Source organism: Mus musculus, chromosome 4 (assembly GCF_000001635.26).
Source record: "Mus musculus strain C57BL/6J chromosome 4, GRCm38.p6 C57BL/6J".
NCBI lineage: Eukaryota > Metazoa > Chordata > Mammalia > Rodentia > Muridae > Mus > Mus musculus.
In genome coordinates this window covers 74,780,093-74,800,603 of record NC_000070.6, presented here as the reverse complement: position 1 = coordinate 74,800,603, position 20,511 = coordinate 74,780,093, and positions in this window count along the sequence as shown.

The window sequence follows — 20,511 nt, the reverse complement described above, 5'->3', positions numbered from 1 at the left end:
AATGAATGAATGAATTGGAAATTTGGAAATTTGGATGATTAACCAGAGCTAGAAACATTCAAGTTGGAGATTAAAATATTGAAAGTAAGCAGAAATTTATTTATAGTGTCTCAGTTTATATCCAAGGCACAAAAGGAAATCAACAGAATTGAGTTAAAGGTTTTTGGAGAGATATCAAATGAAAATTACTGATCACATTCTAATATTTGCTCAACACAGAGGTTATATATAGTATATAATCCAATAATTCAATGTCATAAATTAAATCACAGAGTTAGGAAGAAAGAAACAAATGCTATCATAATTCTAAAACATAGGATACCTTTGCTTATATCTTATTTTTATTTGAGGTGAGAGAAAGAAATGACATTACTGCTGAAAATCAAAGAAGTTGATTCTTCAACTCCTAAGAAGTAAACAGGAAGCCATAGTAAAGAATTTTTTTTTTGAAAATCTAAAATCAAACCCTCTTTGACCTGACTCTGGACTATGTGATAGAGATTTTAAAAAATTATAGATGATATCTTTTTTCGAGGATACTAAAAGCTACAATCTTATTTTCTCCTGGATCTTTGTGGGTACACACAAGCACACACACACACACACACACATACACACACACACACACACACACACACACACACACACACACACACACACACACACACATACATCCCTGAACCCAGAAGATACTATGTTGGATACAGGCTGTTAACAATTCAGTCTCAGTTACTACCACTGAATTAGGATATTTTGGGCCTTGTCAGCAGTTAGCTGTTGAGTTCTGACTATCAATTAGTCTTCTATCAATCACTTGTGATGAAAACAACCTAGGCTACAGCATAAAACCACAGCTGAGCTATCTCTTCATAGAGGATTCATTCTGATAAGGAGGTCTGGTAAGATGACCTTGGGACATTTCAGTGACCAAAAGTCTAAGAAAAGAGAGTAGTGTACATGATAGTTAGTCCCTTTGTGGGGGGAGGGTGTTACAGATGGTATATTTCATCAGCTTTTTAAATTTAACTTACTTAGCACTTTTCCCATGCCATCCCAGTAATCACTCGGGTTTATGTGGGATGGTGAAAAGGAATTGTAGTAAAAAAGAGGAGTCTGGAATAGATTTTGAGATCACTAAAATACATTTTGAGAGTCAGCTATAACCATATAGAAGAAATGTCAAGTATTTAGATAGGGATGCAACTCTTGGTTTTAAGACTCAAGTTAAACATAGTAATATAATAATAAAAAAAAACCTATTCTAATCTTAGATTTGCAGAGTCTATTAACTGAGTGAATGATCAGAATCCTTAAACCCATTGAATATTAAATGTGTACTAAGTTGCATTTCATATTACTACCTGAGAATTTAAAACATTCAGCTTGTAATACAACAGAAAATGAGTGTCTGGACATATAGATTAGGAAATATTACTGTTCATGATCACTCACTTACCTATAAATCAACATCCATTTATGGAACATCTGGTTGAACCTGATACTAAAATGTGTGCATAGACAGATAACATTCTCCTAATGAGCCCAGTCTACTAGCAGAAATAAAACCATACAAGGGAAGATTATGTTTTGAAAGATGTAAGAATCATAAAGTTTTCTAATGTGAGCCGAGGTTTAGTCCACAGGTGGAAAAGTGCTCTGGTCAGAATAAATACTGGCAGAAGTTTAAAAAAAAGCACAGAATTTGTTCAGTGAATAATATATTGTTCAGTGAATAATATTGTGTGTAGCTAGACTTATATTGCAAAGAATAAGTTCCTCCTAGAAACCAGACCTCTGACAAGTTAGATGTGTATATCTCATATTAGAAGGAGTCCAGAAAACTCAAGAGAGTGAATTATAAAATCATCTGGAGAAGGGAGGAAAAGCCAATATGGAATGAGTTAATGGCTGGACTGTTATTTTGGGCAAATAAGACACACTCCCACCAGACACCTACTGAATGACTGAAAATACAATTCATACTTGCTGTCACAGGAAACTGAGGTCGTTATCCCTCTCCTCCCATCTGTCTTTGGTTAAGGGTTGCTGCTTCCTAAGCACTCACATCAAGACACTTCAAGTAGACATGCTTCTGCAGCTACAGAAACCCCTCAGGCAAGTAGACACTTAGACTTAAGGCAAAAGGCCTTTCAAGGTTACAGAGAAGTGGGTCTTGGACCAGCAGGCAAGCCACAGGCAAGGCAGCATCTTTAAAAGAAGAGGAAGTGGAAGTACCAAATATGAGGCAATCTCGCAGCCTGTGTACTCCTTTCATCTATATTCAAATCAGTAGATATTTTAGAGCTTTGCACACTTCAAAAGAAGGAAACCCTGTACTTGAGAAAGAAGTCTGCATGTGTCACTGGAACTGGAAGAGAGGATTGAAGTAGACCCCAGAATGAGAAGCCCACTAATAAAAGCAATAAGATGATGGAATCTCTCTCTCTCTCTCTCTCTCTCTCTCTCTCTCTCTCTCTCTCTCTCTCTCTCTCTCTCTCTCTCTCGTGTGTGTGTTTGTATGTGAGAAAGAGAGTGAGATAGAGACAGAGAGAGAGAGATCACACTAACTTGACAGAATGAAGTGCTGACAAGATGAAACTGATGACTGGAAAATGAAGGGTGTAGGAGACTAAGACATTTTCTCTCTAGATAAAATTTTCGTTACATGAACAGAAACTAAGAAATCCAAAGAGAATATTATAGCTTTTTATCTGTTTGAAATTCACTTCAGTATTTAAACCCTTTGTCCTAGGTTTTGTCTGGGCCACTCTCAACTTACAACCTGTTGTGGTCATATGCAGGTGCTCTTTTGAAATTCTGTACCCAGAGAAACAGGTTTCAGTAGAAGCCACCTTCATAATCATCATCCCACACTAAACTCCAGGCTGGTTTCTGTTTCTCGTTTTAGTTTTTGCTTTGCACATTTGGGTTTTTTTTTTTTTCTTATATTTCCTGTGATGGTGTTTCTCACTGTAAAGCCACAAGTCTGTTCTCACCTTTAAGGGTAGTCTGGCCTGGATAGAAAGTAAAACTTACCCTTAAGAGGAGTTTAATGCTGTAACCACCATGACAATAATCGTGCCTTCATCCCACACAGTTTGCCAAGGTACCCCAGTGTTTGTCAGGGCATTTATAGGTTTCCTGGTTTCTGCTTTCACTACAAATACACTGGAAAGACCATTAGAAACTCCTCCCTCTTCATGTTTCATGTTTGGTTGGTTTGTTTGCTTATTGACTAAATGGCTGGAGGACTGAACGGTTGGTCTATTTGCTATTGGAAACAAATGCCTGATCAGGGAAACACTCCAGTGAGTTCCCAGTGGTTTATTAATATGGGTTTCCAGCTAGTATTCTTCTCAACATTTTCTCTTGAAAAAGGAAATTGTGTCCAAGGTACTTTCATCTCAGCTATTATCACTGATTGGAAAAGTAGTAAAACAGTGCAAAACGCTGCAGTGATTGTGAATTTTGTATTGGGGTAGTCTGAACCATTGCATAGTACAGTCAAATAACAAAGACCCATATATGCTTGGTGTATCCAAGTAGGGAGTGAATCTCTGAAAGATGAGCAGTGGGTGGAAGGAGTTAGACTATGGAGATCCCTTTTTGTATCAAAGGGATACTGAGTTAGTCCTGTGACTGCTGCCATAGAGTCAGCCAGCCATGTTCATTTCCACCTACAGTTTTCACAAAGCAAGTTTCATTTCCTCCCAGAGGAGTTGTAACCAGAGCTAAGAGTGCCACCTACAGACATATGAATGATAAATATTTATTAGATCCTTTAGGGTTACTTTCTTTTCTAATCAGTTGTGCAAGATCTTGAAGTTTCATGGTTTAAAAAAAAGGGGGGGCATGAAGATGGGAGGAAACATGATAGCTGTGGGAGGAATTAGAAGAGGAAAATGGAGGAGGGTGTGAGTGTATTGCATTCATGTATGAAATTCTCAAAACTAAAAGAAATTGCAATTTAAAAGGAGGCCTCTGTGTGTGTGTGTGTGTGTGTGTGTGTGTGTGTGTGTGTGTGTGTGTGTTTTACACAGGAAACAGGAACTTTTAAAAAGAAACTAGATTGTAGGCCAGTAGGTAACTAAAAGAAAGCTGAACATTTCAAAAGAATTTAGAATCTGAAGGGAGAACTCACAGAGGAAAGACAAGCCTATGCCTAGCTGTGTCACAGGTAAATACACAGACACACAGACAGACAGACAGACAGACAGACACACACACACACACACACACACACACACACACACACATGGGCCCTCACATGCAGCCATGTGTACGTGTACTCATCTACTGAGCCTTAGGATGGCTTTCTTTCCTGACAACATTTTGGCTTTCTAGCTACTTTCCTGCCATCCAGGTTCTGATCTCCTTGCTATTTATGATGAGAAAGTATGGAGCAAAGTATATTTCCATGTTTCTCAGGGATTTGCTGAGCCTTCAGTAGTTACAAAAAGTAACAAAGTGCCAGAACATGGTCCAAGAATGGAGTCTTGTGAGGGAAATTGTATGCATGTGAGAAAACTCCAAGAAAACAAGACAAGTGTCTTGGGACCTTAGTTTCTTCAAAAATGTAGAATTCTTGGAATGTGTTTTTTGTACCCTTCCAGTGTTTACTGGACAAGAGTAGGTTTACTTTAGATTATTCATTACAACTGGCTATAGATATTTGTTTATTTGCCTCTGTGGAAAAATTTGGTTTTACCACATGCAGTTTGCCCTTGTGGTTATATACAGCTTGAACTCTTAAGAAATTTACTCAGGTGACCTTGTTTAACCCTCAGGGTATAATTTTCTTGATGCTCTGAATAAAATCCTCTATTGCATGAGGATTAGTCCACCTCATTTCTGTGCTCCATTTCCCCAGATTCTACCCTCTTTGCAGCGTTAAGTCCAGAGTAACTTGTCCTTTCTGCAATCTGCTACTAATCCCTATTGTCTGCCACTACTAACCTCAATCAAAACTCTCTTGTTCTTTCAAGAGCACTGACAGATTTTCTCATGATTTAGATGGTGTGAAATTTTATCTTATCCTAGGACAGCACTAGGCATCAAACCTTAAGATATTGGATCTTCCATTTCCAAGTACACTACAAAGACACAGGACTTAGATGATTCCAGCTGGATTTGACTCAAAAAGCCTCTATCCTGCAGTCTAACGACAATGTTGCAAGAAAATACTGCAATTCTTTAATACAATTCCTGGATGACTTTAGCCAAAATATGCAACAAAGGGGAGATAGAATCTGAAGAGACCACCTTCAGTAGATAGACATGGCCCCCAGTTGAGTGATGGCAACACCCACCCATCTCAAAATCTTTAACCCAGAATTGCCACTGTACAAAAAAGACATGGATTAAAAAATGGAGCAAAGATTGAAAGAAAGGCCATCCAGAGACCGCCCCACCTAGGAATCCATCACATCTTCAGAGACTAAACCCCAATATTGTTGCTGATGCAAAGAAATGCTTGCTAACAGGAACCCAGTATGACTGGTCCCTGAGAAGATCTACCAACATCTGACCAATACAGATGTAGATATTCACTATCAGACTGAGTCTGAGATCCCAATCAAAGAGCTAGAAGAACTGAAGGAGCTGAAGAGGATTGCAACCCCATAGGAAGAACAATATCAATTAACTGGGCCACCCAGAAGTCCCAGAGACTAAACCATGTACCAGAATATACATGGAGGGATCCAGGGCTCTAGATACATATATACCAGAGAATGGCCTTATTTGACATCAATAGGAGGGGAGGGAGGCTTGATGCCCCAGTGTAAGGGGAAGCTAGAGTGGTGAGGAGGGAGTGGGTGAGTTGGTGGAAGAGCACCTCATAGAGGCAAAAGGGAGGGAGAGAGGAGGGATTGCATGGGGGGTAGTAGAGGGGTACCCGGGAAGGGGGATATCTTTGAAATGTAAATGAATAAAGTGATTTTTAAAAGGTAAAATAAATTTTATTTGTTGCTACCTCATAGCTGTAATTTTACTGATGTTATGAATCATAGTGTAAATATTATTTTTTCGAGATGGAGGTTTGCCAAGATTGTTGATGATTGATATTGGAGGGCCATCTCAATGGTGGTGGTTGCCACCCCAGCGGTACTGGTCCTTGGTTCTCTAGGAAAGTAGTTTGAAAAAGCCAGAAGGAGCAAGCAAGTAGCCCTCCTCCATGGCCTCTGCATCACCTTCTGCCTCCAGGTTTCTGCCCTGATTGAGTTTGTGCCCTAAATTCTCACATGATGACCTATAATATAGAATTGTAAGGAAATAAACCATTTCCTCCCCAAACTGATTTTGACTGATTTAGCTTTTGGTGATTTAGCACAATAATAGGAACCCAAACTAAGAGTGTAATTCATTTTCTCCCATCCTATAAAATGACGTGTGGTGAACACCCTTGGGTTTTTGCAAAAACTATTATGTGATGGTTTTAACACCTAAGTCAGTTCAGGTTATTATCCCAATTCAACAGAGTGGCAAGAAACCACTTTTGTCATTGTATAAATAATCATTATATAATACATTATTATTTTGTACAATGCTTACCTTCTATGGTCACAAATAAAGGGACATTTTTCATTTCATTTCTTACTGGATGATCCTTTTGTTTCTTCCCTCAACTCTTTTCAAAAGCTCTGTGGTTACCACTACAGCAAAGTTAGACCCTGGTACATGATGATTTGAAAGCTGCTATGTACAAAGCAAGATTCTAGTCTACTCTCTAATCTGACTCAAAAGATCAAGCTAGTAGAATCAAGGTGAACTGAAGGCAACAGAACCCCACTATCTTCTGATTTTCAACAGCTGAGGCCAAGTTTTTTCTAATCATAAATGCATGGCTGAATAAAAATTAATCTTAACTGTTTTCTTTTAAAATTGTTATTACTAGACATTTGTGGACAGTTTTAGCCATAAGAAGATAAGAAAGGTGTAGTCTCCCCTCCCCCAGCCTGAAACCTGCTTGCTCAGGGGTGGAGCTTCCTGCTCCTTCGTTCTGCCACGCCCACTGCTAGAACCTGCGGAGCCACACACGTGCACCTTTCTACTGGACCAGAGATTATTCGGCGGGAATCGGGTCCCCTCCCCCTTCCTTTATAACTAGTGTCGCAACAATAAAATTTGATCTTTGATCAGAATGAATTTGTCTTAGCTCCGTTTCTTCTTTCGCCCCGTCTAGATTCCTCTCTTAGAGCTCGAGTGGCCTTCTCAGTCGAACCGTTCATGTTGCGAGCTGCTGGCGGCCGCAACAGAAAGGAATCACCCCCATTGGTTGCAAGATAGTGTTAATCAAAGAATCACTGTTTGGAGAGAGTAACATTTTGCAGCATCTGACATAATACACTGGCAATGTACTATCTGAGTATTTACAAATATGGCTAATAGGATGCAGGGAGGAAAAAAAGGACATTTTCCCAACATATCTACAGAATCTTTAAGTCACAGAACCTTGAGAATGAACCTTACAGCCATCCAATGTCCAATTTGAATTCCAGTTATTTCCTGGGAATTGAGCATATACCTCCCTATTGAAGTAGTATTATTTGTTGTGGTTAGTACAAGTCCTCAAAGGCCACAGTGATTTGAGAAGCAAGAGAATAGCAGAAGTCAATTATTCTCTAGCTGGATAGCATTGATGCAGAACAGAAAAAGAGGAGAAATGTGGGAATGCTGAGAAGCAAAAGAAGTGTCTCATATGGGAATATGGCTTACGTCTTTTGCCAAAAATGTGTGGAACACCTGACGATAACTATAATAATCCATTATCTGATAAAAAATTTCACAAGTATTATAAATGACATTTATGGTCAAAATTGTACTCTTGACCTCCTTGTGACTTATATATAATAAGAATTCTGTTGTCTTCTTTTGACTTATGTTTTATCAGCCTATAAATCTGGACAAAGCACCTCATAAACCACCTAATAAATTCACTTCCTAAACAAGAGTTCTTTAGATAAAAATAAGTGTATGGAAATCAATGATCCTGCAAGCCAAGTTAAAATATAAACAAGGGGATAGTAGAAAGCAGTAATATGAAAAACAGAGGTTGTGAATACCGGGAGTTCTATGAAGGTGAGAACTGAGGTGGAGGTGGAGGAGTTGAGAAGTCAGGAGATAGCACAACCATTTTGCTGAAAATACCATATATTAAGTTTACAAACCTAACAGGACTTGAACTAACCAAAAAACTCTTATCCAACCTAGTTTATCTAGTGCTAGAAGGTTCTACACAGGCTTCTTGGGCTCTTATATATCACCAGACACTGAATGCTACAATATTGACCTTACAGGCAATATGTGTCCACTGGTAAAATATGGCATAATGGTCCTTGTAGTAACTAACTGCTTTCTGACATGATTTGAGACCTTTTTCACAGACGGAACTCATCCCTGGTAATGCAGTGTAAACGTGCTCAAAAGCTCATGACTGGTGAAGTTATAGCCGCAGAGGAAACCTACTATTGTTATTTGTCTTAATGGTCATGCTGGCTCTTTAAAATTTATGTTCATACTCATAGATCTCTGCTGTTCTTCATCTTGGACAGAGAAGGAGTGGTAAATAGAGAGATGAAGCAGTGTAAAATAGAGAGATTCATAACTGGTCAAAGTGTTGAGAATAAGTTATTGCAAGTGCTCAGTTATCCTGCATAAAGCTGTCACTGATACACGTACATGAGACTTTGACTTGAGAAGGCCACATCATTGTAGTGTGTGTGTGAGACTCTGTGTGTGTGTGTGTGTGTGTGTGTGTGTATTCTCATGCTTTAAAATATAGTAAAAAAATCTTAACTCCAACTTTCCTCCATATTAACCTATTCTGAGGTTCTTTCCTGTGACATAAACCAAGATCCTGGTTTTATTCCATTGTGTAAATGTACCACATTTTCTGTATCCATTCCTCTGTGGAGGAATATCTGGGCAGCTTCTGGTTATTATAAATAAGGCTGCTATGAACATAGTGGAGCATGTGTCTTATTATATTTTGGAGCGTCTTCTGGGTATATGCCCAAGAGTGGTATAGCTGGGTCTTCAGTTAGTAGGACCTATCTTAGTAGGAAAATACTATGTCAGATTTTTGGAGGAACTGCCAAACTGATTTTCAGAGTGGTTGTACCAGCTTGCAATCCCTCCAGGAATGGAAGAGTGTTCCTCTTTCTCCATATCCTCCCCAGCTTCTGTCATCTGAGTTTTTCATCTTAGCCATTCTGACTGGTGTGAGGTGGAATCTCAGGGTTGTTTTGATTTGCATTTCCCTGATGACTAAGAATGTTGAACAATTCTTTAGGTGCTTCTTGGCCGCTTGATATTCCTCAGTTGAAAATTCTTTGTGTAACTGTTTACCCCATTTTAATAGGGTTATTTGGTTCTCTTGAGTCTAACTTCTTAAGTTCTTTGTATATATTGGATATTAGCCTTCTATCGGATGAAGGATTGGGAAAGACATTTTCCCAATCTGTTGTTTGCCATTTTGTCCTATTGACAGTGTCCTTTGCCTTACAGAAGCTTTTCAATTTTATGAGGTCCCATTTGTCGATTCTTGATCCTAAGAATTCTTGATTCTACCTGGGAGCCCCGGAGCTACTTTCCTAAAGCCCCGGGATTATGGGAGAGAGGGATGAGGGATGAGAGGTTCCCACACCAAAGATAGTGAGTGCAGCAGATCTTGACTGGAGCACAAGAAGGCCTTCCATCAGGAGATTAGAAATGGCTCATTAGAAGAAAGCCTAGTGGGCCTTGATGAGCAGAGACATTCTATGGTTTTAGAGCTTTATTATAGAAAGGCAGGGACAAAGAGAGAAGGTAGAAAGAGAGAGAGAGATAGGAAAGGCTACAGAGAAAAAGAGTAAGAGGGAAAGAGGAGAGGAGAGAGGAGTGAGAGGTAAGAGAATAAAGGAGTGAGAGAGTAAAAGGAGAGTAGTGAGAGAGAGGGGAGAGGCCAAACAGCCCCTTTTAAAGTATGCTGTCTTATCTTACTGTTGCTAGGTAACTGGAGAGGAGTTTAGCCTGAAGGTCAGAAGCTTGGGACATTGTCTAAGTGACTTCTAGCTATGCTTCTCTTGTGGGGGCTGTGGGGGGTGGTAACTTAGGCAGAAGCCAGAGTTTCAGGTGCATGAGGGAATGCCTACCCCATGCCATGTAGGTGAATTATGACCATTCTGGGGTTCAGACCTCAGCTCAACTGGAGACTAGCCTGTTTGTGCATAGCCCAATGCCCCACAGTTTTCCACGGAGATCTCTGGCCAGGCCTGATGTGAGGATTCCAGTGGAGGGAATCGAGTGCAGGCAAGGGAGATAAAGTCTCTGCAGTGTCTTCCAGGTTGCTCAGTAACCTCGAGCCACTTTGCACTGAGCCGGGTCAGGGTGGGCCAAAGAGAAACCAACTATCCAGTGAGGAGTGTGGTGGGACCTCAGGTAGCTCTTCAGGAGAGAAGATCTCTCCCAAGTGTTACAGATCTTGGAACAAAAGACCCAGAAGATGGAGTAGTTCTAGGGTGCCTTTTATTCCCTGGATAAGATTTATATACAGTTTTGGGGGTGATTCAGGGTTTGACAGCAGGTACCTCTCATTAGCTTGGACTGAGAGTTTGAGGGAAACCTTATTTGCATGTGGGAAGGCTTGGTGCTGCTCCTACGAGACTGATAGCCACACATCTCTCCTGTGGGGGCTTTGGGGGTGGGGTAACTTCGACAGGAGTTAAGACATGATCTAATGCCTTCCGTCCCATGTAGGTGGAAATCACCACCCACTGGGTCCCCCCGGGGTTCAAGACCTGGAGGCTCAGGCTGTCTGTGCACTGCCCACTGCCCTACAGAGTATGTCATGGACAGATTTGCAGGGAACAAGGGGGAACTGAGGAAGTGGCTGTGATTAAAATACATTATATACATGTATGAAAATGTATAAACTAAATAAAAGTTTTGAAAATGCAAGCATACCCAAACATTTATATTTCATCTTTTAGACACCTTAAATAATATAACTCAAAAACCTCCAAAATCCTGCATAGAGCTACTGCTAAGAGACTTAGTTTTATTCTGTTTTAAGAAGGCTGTACCCATTCTTGGGATTGAGACATTAGGACACTCACATCTCAGTGGGCATAAGCTTTAATGTTCTAATAGTAGTGGTTATAGGACATACATATCTTTTTGGAATAAGCTGATTTGATGAATCCCTTTAAACATGATTTTTATGTGGGAGTGGAGAGGAAAAGGTCTAACTCACAGGAATCTCTAAAATTAGAAACTACAATAGAAGAGTCTACAATACTTTGCATAAACTTGCATTATTTGAGTTCATTTTTTCTAATAAGCAGTAATACATTTATATGGAGTGAAAGATTTTTAGTCAAGCAAGCACAGACTTTATGGAATCCTTCAGCAGGAAAATGTAGACATGTGATTCATTCTCTCCTCCATCATCCAGGTCATTCTTTGGACAAGCTTATGAATTACTGAAAAGATGGTTGAAGTAGATTTATGATTTAGAATCTTTGCACCGCAATGCCACATTATACTGGGCACACTATTTTATCTATGAAATCTTACTAAGCATTTATTATATTTTACATATGTTGAGCTTGAGTTTATCTATAATAAAGATAAGAGTGGGTAACACTAACACATAGTGTTTCTAAGGTAAAATTTGGGAGTATCTAGGGCTTAGAAGAGATGACTTGGTCCTCAAGTAAGAGGACCAGAGTTTGGATTACCAGAATATCTGTTAAAAGTCTGGTAGGAATGGATGCAACCTGTAGCCCCAGCATTTGAATGACAGAGTCTGAGACTCCCCTTTATAAAATAAATATAGAGAGTAGTATAATTGTTGAGCTCTAGGTTCATTGTAGAGATACTGCCTCAATAAATAAGGTGGTAAGTGATCAAAGAAGACACTTGGTGTAAACTTCAGGCCTACACATAAGTTAACACAACAGTAGTCACGTACAGAAACACTCACTTATACACATGCAGCCACACAAATAGAAGCACACATGGACACACACATGCATACCACACATGCATCTGAAAATTTATATATTTCTGCCTACAAAAGTATTTCATAAGTACAGTTCATAAAATTATAAAATACTTTACAACCTGTGACCAGAAATTCTCTAAATTAACTTTAAAACTTGTCCTAATTATAGCACTTCTTTCATGCTTATTATGGTGTTAGAACACAAGAGAATATATCTTCTTTTTTTAGCATTAGTATAATTTAATTTTAGTAAATTTCTACCCCCGGGTAACCAAGGTCACGGCAATCCAACGTTGCGTCTTTGTTTTTGTCCACGCCTTATTCTTGCTCCTGTTTCTGGTGCCAGGCTATTGGTCTGCAGGCTGTGTATATAGACTTGTCTGCATGGCACACAATGTGCGGTGTATGTTAAATAAATTATAAAGTAGGGAGTCATAAAGCACGTGACTGTCATTCTTTCACTTCACATGTTTTAGAGATTCACTGATATTTCCGGTTACATTAATGTTTTATTCCTCTTAATTTGATGGATACTATAATTTTTAATGAGCTGCTTGGCACAATATGGGAGCCCAGACCCTGCAACCAGCCAACATTTAAAAGCCCCTTTTACTTTTGCTTACTTATTTATTTATGTACTTATTTTTTATTGAGTATTTATTTCATTTACACTTCCAATGCTATCCCAAAAGCCCCCCACATACTCCCCCACCCACTCCCCTACCCACCCACTCCCACTTCTTGGCCCTGGCGTTCCCCTGTACTGAGGCATATAAAGTTTGCACGACCAATGGGCCTCTCTTTCCACTGATGGCCGACTAGGCCATCTTCTGATTCATATGCAGCTAGAGACATGAGCTCCAGGGGTACTGGTTAGTTCATATTGTTGTTCCACCTATAGTATTGCAGATCCCTTCAGCTCCTTGGGTACTTTCTCTAGCTCCTCCATTGCGGGCCCTGTGATCCATCCAATAGCTGACTGTGAGCATATACTTCTGTGTTTGCCAGGCCCCTGCATAGTCTCACAAGAGACAGCCATATCTGGGTCCTTTCAGCAAAATCTTGCTAATGTATGCAATGGTGTCAGCGTTTGGAAGCTGATTATGGGATGGATCCCCAGATATGGCAGTCTCTAGATGGTCCATCCTTTCGTCTCAGCTCCAAACTTTGTCTCTGTAAGTCCTTCCATGGGTGTTTTGTTCCCAGTTCTAAGAAGGGGCAAAGTGTCCACACTTTGGTCTTCGTTCTTCTTGAGTTTCATGCGTTTAGCAAATTGTATCTTATATCTTGGGTATTCTAAATTTCTGGGCTAATATCCACTTATCAGTGAGTACAGATCATGGGAATTCTTTTGTGATTGGGTTAACTCACTCAGGATGATGCCCTTCAGGTCCATCCATTTGCCTAGGAATTTCCGAGTATTCTGCACAGGTGAGAGTGTGGACTACAGAAGCTAACAGCTTCTGGGACAGCCACAGAGCTTCTGAGAATATATCTTCTTATCTCTTCCTCTTCTTCTAATAACCTTGTCTCCTTTCTCATATGACATACATATCTGGCCAGCCAACAGAATGAAGCCACATCATGAATAACTTTCTCTTTTCCATATCAGACACATAAGTCACTGATCGGTTGTCAAATCAAAATATGTATTGTTTCCAGGGTCTCTCATGCTCTCCTAGAGCCGCAATTCTTTCTGTATATAATAGGCCAACTGTTCAGTTACAAAAACACTTCATGTCAAGTGTTTTTACATTCATTTATGAAGAAAAGAAAGGATGCTGAGGCATATCCTTTCATTGGAGTTTTACCAGTCTTTTCTGGTAGCTAGACAGTCCTAAAGAGAATTTTCCACAGTTGTTCAGGACCACAGCCCCGAACAGTAGAAGTATATTATACAGTATTTCTGAAGGAGCTCATCATTTGCACTATGATCACAAAAAGCATTCTGTACTGAAAATAAAAGATGGAAAACGTAGCAGACAAAGTGAAAAGTTTTCTATGTCATGGGAAGCTTTCTCAGGAACTAGAAGTAGAAGCCTTCCAGAAGAAACTATCATAAACGAATGGGAAACTGTATATTTATCTGGTTGAAACTCACCATTTGTAAGGGCCAAATGCTGGAAATGTTCCTTTGACAAAACAAAATTTGAGACTTCTTTTTCTAATGCAAACAAAGGTTGTTGGCTAATTGGAAAAATGTAATGTGGATGAAACATCTTGAAGAAAAGGAACCAATATGGTGGTTATTACAGTTAAGTCAAAGGAGAATACAGAGGCTACATCACAACATATCTTCACATGGTCATGGAAACAAGTCACTGTCTTCAAGGGTGTGTGTGTGTGTGTGTGTGTGTGTGTGTGTGTGTGTGTGTGAGAGAGAGAGAGAGAGAGAGGGGAGGGGGAGTTAACAGCCTGCTGTATGAAAAATAAGCCATGGAAAACAAAGATGGCGGTGTCCTACATCTGCTATGGAGTTCTGAGGATTCTGAGAGACCTATGGTGACCTCAAGTGGTGACACACTGGTGAAAAGGGAACATTTCAGGGCCCACAATAGCTTTATGCCCCACAATAATTAAGAAGAAAAAGGCAAGTCTTTTGGGACTATGCTTCTAAAATGTAGGTGCATGAAATTAGAAGGAAAGATGATGGAACAGAGCTCCATGTGGAGACTGATGCATGCTACAGCAGGCTACAAGGACAAAGCTCATTCCTGATAAGAGATGTGTGACTTCTTGTAGCTTCCCTGGAGACATGACATTGCTGAATAGACTGGCCCTAGGCCAACCAGCCACAAGTGTGGAGTTGCTGCTGCTGCAGGCTGTGCTGCTTGACTTCCTAGGACACAGAGCACAAGGCTGTTCAACCTGCAGCCATAAGTTATACCATCTGAGCCAAGCTGTGCAGCAGCAGCCAGCACCAATTATAGGGAGGTATGAAGTAGGTGCAGTTCCTATGGCAACATGTCACAACTAAATAGGGCCAGCCCTAGGTCCATCAGCCCATGCCCAGAATGAAGCGTTTACATCTGCAGCCCATGTTCTTTGCCCTTGTGGGATATAGAGATTCTGGAGTTGTGCTTGTAGCTGCCTGTAGGATACAAACACAATGATTGAGACAGATGAGCCCTAGGACAGCAAATATGGAGGGCAAGGAGATGTGGAGCAGGAGTAGTTTTCATAGAAACTGCCTTGCCTAGTTGCAACAACACTCTGACTTTGGGCAACAGCAACATATCCAAGATGAGTCTCAGATGGTCCTTGAACCAGATCAACAACTTGTTCCAATGATTATTTATAACTTGCTTCTTGGTCATGATGTTTGGTGCAGGAATAGAAACCCTGACTAAGACACAGTGATACTAAAACCCATGAGGAATTACGTCCTTGATAATGCTAAAAATGGAGCCAAGAAAAATTTTTCTTCTCTTTCTTGATATTATCTTTTCTCCATATAGTACATAGAACTCCTACTTTATGTAAAAGGATGGGAAAATAAAAGAAAGTGGATCTCTGACAAGTGCATTCTGATTTTTCTTTGTCCTAAAACTCATATATCTCTACCCATGCTATACAAAATTAATAATAATAGAATTGTATTGGTAATAATAATGATGATGTCCTTATTGCTGTAACAAGCTGACTCACACTTCTAATTACTTCTGTTGAGAGTTTTAATCAATACTAGGCGGTATATCATTGCTTTGCTTTGACTGAGCAATAGGCATACACGTGGGTTCATTGTCTTTTTGTTGGACATTGGACAGAATAGAGAATGCATTGAGAGGGCCTCAAGCAGGCATTCTGCTACAGTGAGACTAGAAAGAGTGTAATGGAGGGCAGGAAGGAGAGTAAGAATCACCTGTGAATCCAGGTCTAGCATGGCTGTGGAGGGCCCATGTGTAGGTGCTGTTTGTAGGTTTCTATGGGATACACAAAGGACTGAGAAATGATTAGAAAAGTTAACAGAGTAAGACCACCAGGAGGAGGAAATCTGGTTATACACCTAGGTTTGGTGCAGTCCACACAGGATGGGAGGAGGGAGGATGGGAGGAGAGGCACTTTTAAACAGACATAGATGAGGATAAGACTAGGGATATCATTATCATTATGGAGGAAATGAAGAAGAACGAAAATTGTCTACCTCGGTGAGAGCCCACTGTAGCCACTGGTGGTCTCAAGGAGAAAGTATTTTTAGAATTAGCACAACAGTCCCTGATTTTAGTGGGATTGCTTCAAGTTTCATGTTGGCTACTGGTTTGCTGTAGATTGCTTTTATTATGTTTAGGTAAGGGCCTTGAACTCCTGATCTTTCCAACACTTTTATCATGAATTGATGCTGGATTTTGTCAAATGATTTCTCAGCATCTAACGAGATGATCATGTGGTTTTTGTCTTTGAGTTTGTTTGTATAGTGAATTACATTGAAGGATTTCCTTATATTAAACCATTCATGCATCCCTGGAATGAAGCCTACTTGATCATGATGGATGATAGTTTTGATGTGTTTTTGGATTCAGTTTGCTAGGATTTTAATGAGTATTTTTGCATCGATATTCATAAGGGAAATTGGTCTGAAGATCTCTTTCTTTGTTGGGTCTTTATGTGGTTTAGGTATCAGAGTAATTGTGGCTTCTTAAAATGAATTGGATAGAGTACCTTATGTTTCTATTTTTTGAAATAGTTTCAGGAGAATTGGAATTAGGTCTTCTTTGAAGGTCTGATAGAACTTCTGCACTGAACCCATCTGGTCCTGGGGTTTTTGGTTGGGAAACTATTAATGACTACTTCTATTTCTTTAGGGGCTATGGGACTGTTTAGATCATTAATCTGATCTTGATTTAATTTTGGTACCTGGTATCTGTCTAGGAATTTGTCCATTTCATCCATGTTTTCCAGTTTTATTGAGTATAGCCCTTTGTAGTAGAATCTGATGATGATTTGGATTTCGTCATGTTCTGCTGTTATGTCACCCTTTTAATTTGAAAATGAGCTAGAAGGGAGGGCTGACAGGGTCCACAGGAAGAAAACCATACCTTGGTTCTACCCAGTCCACAGAGCCTCATACTAATTCCAACTATAACCAGCTGAAATTTGACAGGAAGGCAACAGCCAAACATTGAACTGCACTGGCAGTGCTCCCTCCTGTGTGAGGCATATAAATTCTATCGAACACTTGTTATTTCTCAAACATTTAAAATCATAACGCACAGATATATCTTCTTTAATAAAGCTTGCAAAGTCGGTAGATCTGGTACTTCTACTACCAGTTCACTGATAAACCCAGAAAGATTAAACAGCTGCTATGTAGCCATCCAGTTAATGTTAGGGAAGGAATCCTCACTTGTGCTTTAATTTCTGAAATGAAAAATACATAAATACGACTAAACTGCATTTACTTTTATATTAAATTAAGCATTTTATTTTAAAAATATATTTATTAAATTGCATCTAATTAATACAAACATAAATCATATAGAACTTCTGCCATGGAAAGTCCCTACAGGATAACAGGAAGAAGACAGATAAATTACAAAAGAGGTACCAAAGCATTCAGTAAAGGAAACTATGGGGAAACCATAATTGGTTATTTTTTCATTGCAAGGATGAAATACCTGGGAAGTAACTGTGATGATTTGAATAGGTATAACCCCCATAGACTCATGTGTTTGAATGCTTGGCCCATAGGAAGTGGAAATGTTAGTAGGTGTGGCCTTGTTTCAGTAGATGTGACCTCTTTGTGAGATAAGAGTCACTGTTTGGATGGGCTTTGAGGTCTCTAATGCTCAAGCTATGCTCAGGGTGGTACAGACTCCTTCTGTTATCTGCAGATCAAGATATAGAACTCTCAGCTCCTCCAGCACCAGGTCTGTCTCCACACTGACATGCTTCCTGCCATGTCGATAATGGACTGGACCTCTGAAACTGTAAGCCAGGCCCAATTAAATATCTTTCTTTATAAAAGTTGCCATGATCATTGTGTGCCTTCACAACTATAAAAATCAAACTAAAAGAGTAACAAAAGTTTTTACATTGGTACATGGCTTAAGAATTGATACAGTGGAAGATATACTTGTTTAATATGGCACAAAAGTTGGAGTAACTGAGTAATATCTGATTGAATTTAACAGACAGTTCATGAGAATGAACCCATGCCTGGCACTCGGGTAACCAAGAAACGGAGACTAGATAGACCATGGACCTAGGAGAAAACTAAAAACAGGTGTCATATTAGAGGAACATAGCAATAAAATTACTCCTAACATTCTCATGTACTTATAGAACCTTTCCTTGCTTATTCATCATCAGAGAAGCTTCCTCCAGAAGTCAACGAAACAAATAGAGAGAGCCACAACTGGATAATGTGTAGAGAGTGAGAGGCCCTGGAAAACTCAGTGATGACGGACACAACATGATTGACATGCATATGAGCTCACAGAGACAGTTGTAGCATGTACAGAGCATGTACTGCTCAAGTCTAAACCAAGTGGGGTCACAGCATTGAGAAGAGAGCTAGACACAGGCCCCCAGCCCTAACTCAGAAACTATCTAAAATAAACACACACACACACACACACACACACACACACAAAATTAGTTTTCTCCAACAGACTCTCACTGGCTTATACAAACCACACTTATAGTCAGGCTCCATGATCAGAAGTGGAAGACCAACTTAAAAGGAGCTAAAAGTTATTTTGGAAGGCTTTTTGTCTCACAATGCTTTGTCTGGGTAGTATTTATTTATTTGGTTAGTTGGTTTATTGTTTTTTGTTTGTTTGTTTGTTTGTTTTTAACCATATAGGACTTTTTCTTATATATTTTGGGTTCTGGTTTTGTGTTTTTATGGGATATCTGTGTATGAGTGTGTGGGTCTCTACTTCTGTGTTTATTGTGTTTTTCTTTGTTGCTTTCTTTTCTTTGTTGCTTTTTATAATTCATTTAATTGTTTTGTTCCTAGTCTATTTTGTTTTTATTTTATTATTTATTTTTACATGCCTGTTTTTTTTTCCTAGTAAGAACACACAAGAAAGGCAGGGAATTTGGGTGGGTGGAGAGGAGGGAAGAATCTTGGGTGTGAAAATGAAAACCACATTCAGAATATACTATATGAAGACAAATCTATTGTCAAACTTAAGGGGGTGGATACAGTGCTAGAGATATAGTCCAGTTCATAAAATCCTTGCTGTGCAAATGAGTCAATTTCCAGCATACAAGTGAAAAACAAGCACCATATCATAGGCCTGCAATCAAAGCTAATTCCATTACTCTGAAGAAGTAGAAGCAGAAGAATCTCTCTGGGTTGCTATTAAGTCATGCTAACCAAACATCAAGCTCTATATTTAGTGATACAGATATCCTGGATCAAAAATAATCTCAAGAGCAATTAAGAAAGACACTAGACATTAATTTCTATCTTCCTTACACTCACACATATACATGAATATTTGTATACTAAATTAGTATGTGTGTGTGTGTGTGTGTGTGTGTGTGTGTGTGTGTGCATGTAAACAAACATATGCATGCACACAAAAATAGAAAGGATATACTTCATTAAGGTTAGTCATGGTAGAGGGAACATGAGATAGCGAGTTAGGTAGTGTCCATAGTTATGTATCAGAAAGAAAAGAATGCTGGTTTATAACATATTTTCTCCATTTCCTCCCCTTTATTCAGTCCAGAAATCATTTCCATGGTATGCTGCCAATCACATTAAGGGTGGATCTTCCCATGTCTGTTAAGTATCTCTGAAAACAATCTCTCTCTTTCTCTCTCTCTCTCTCTTACACACACACTCTCTCACACACACACACACACACACAGAGAGAGAGAGATTCCTATATGATTGTAATTCCAGCCAAGCTGACAAGTAACGAGTATTATCTCATGCCTTCTAACATGAAATCCAAGAAATTTTTGCAAAATTGTATTCAATGCATTTCAACAAGTTTTTTCTTTTTCTTTTATTCATTAGTCTTTAATACCAGCCCCTTAATTGATTCTTACACTATCAGAATGGATGAGACAGGGAAGTTGGGAGGCAAGTGGAGAAACCCCAGCAGAGAAACAACCTATGCTACCATAACAAAGAGGCATTGACAACCTTGCTTCATGAGCATTTCAAGTGGTTTCATCTGCTGAAATAATAACACAGAATGAGTACTAAGAATGAAGCCCACTAAGGAGCACAGCATAAAAAATTACTTGTCCAGGATGCTGACTTGGAGACCAGTGAATAGCAAGATAAGGAACGTTGGCTTGATTTTACGGGTATTTGATCTAAAAGTCATTTTGCTCATATGGATTCTAAGAAATAGCAGAACTATATACCTTGAACCACATTGGTTTGAATGGTGTTGAAAAACAAGGTGGATCAATGTACATAGAGATGAGTATCTATGGTTTATAATATTAAATTGTGGGTTTTTTCAGTATTTATTTATTTATTGATTGATTGATTGATATCATTTATTAGGTATTTTCTTCACTTACATTTCCAATACTATCCCAAAACTCCCCTATAC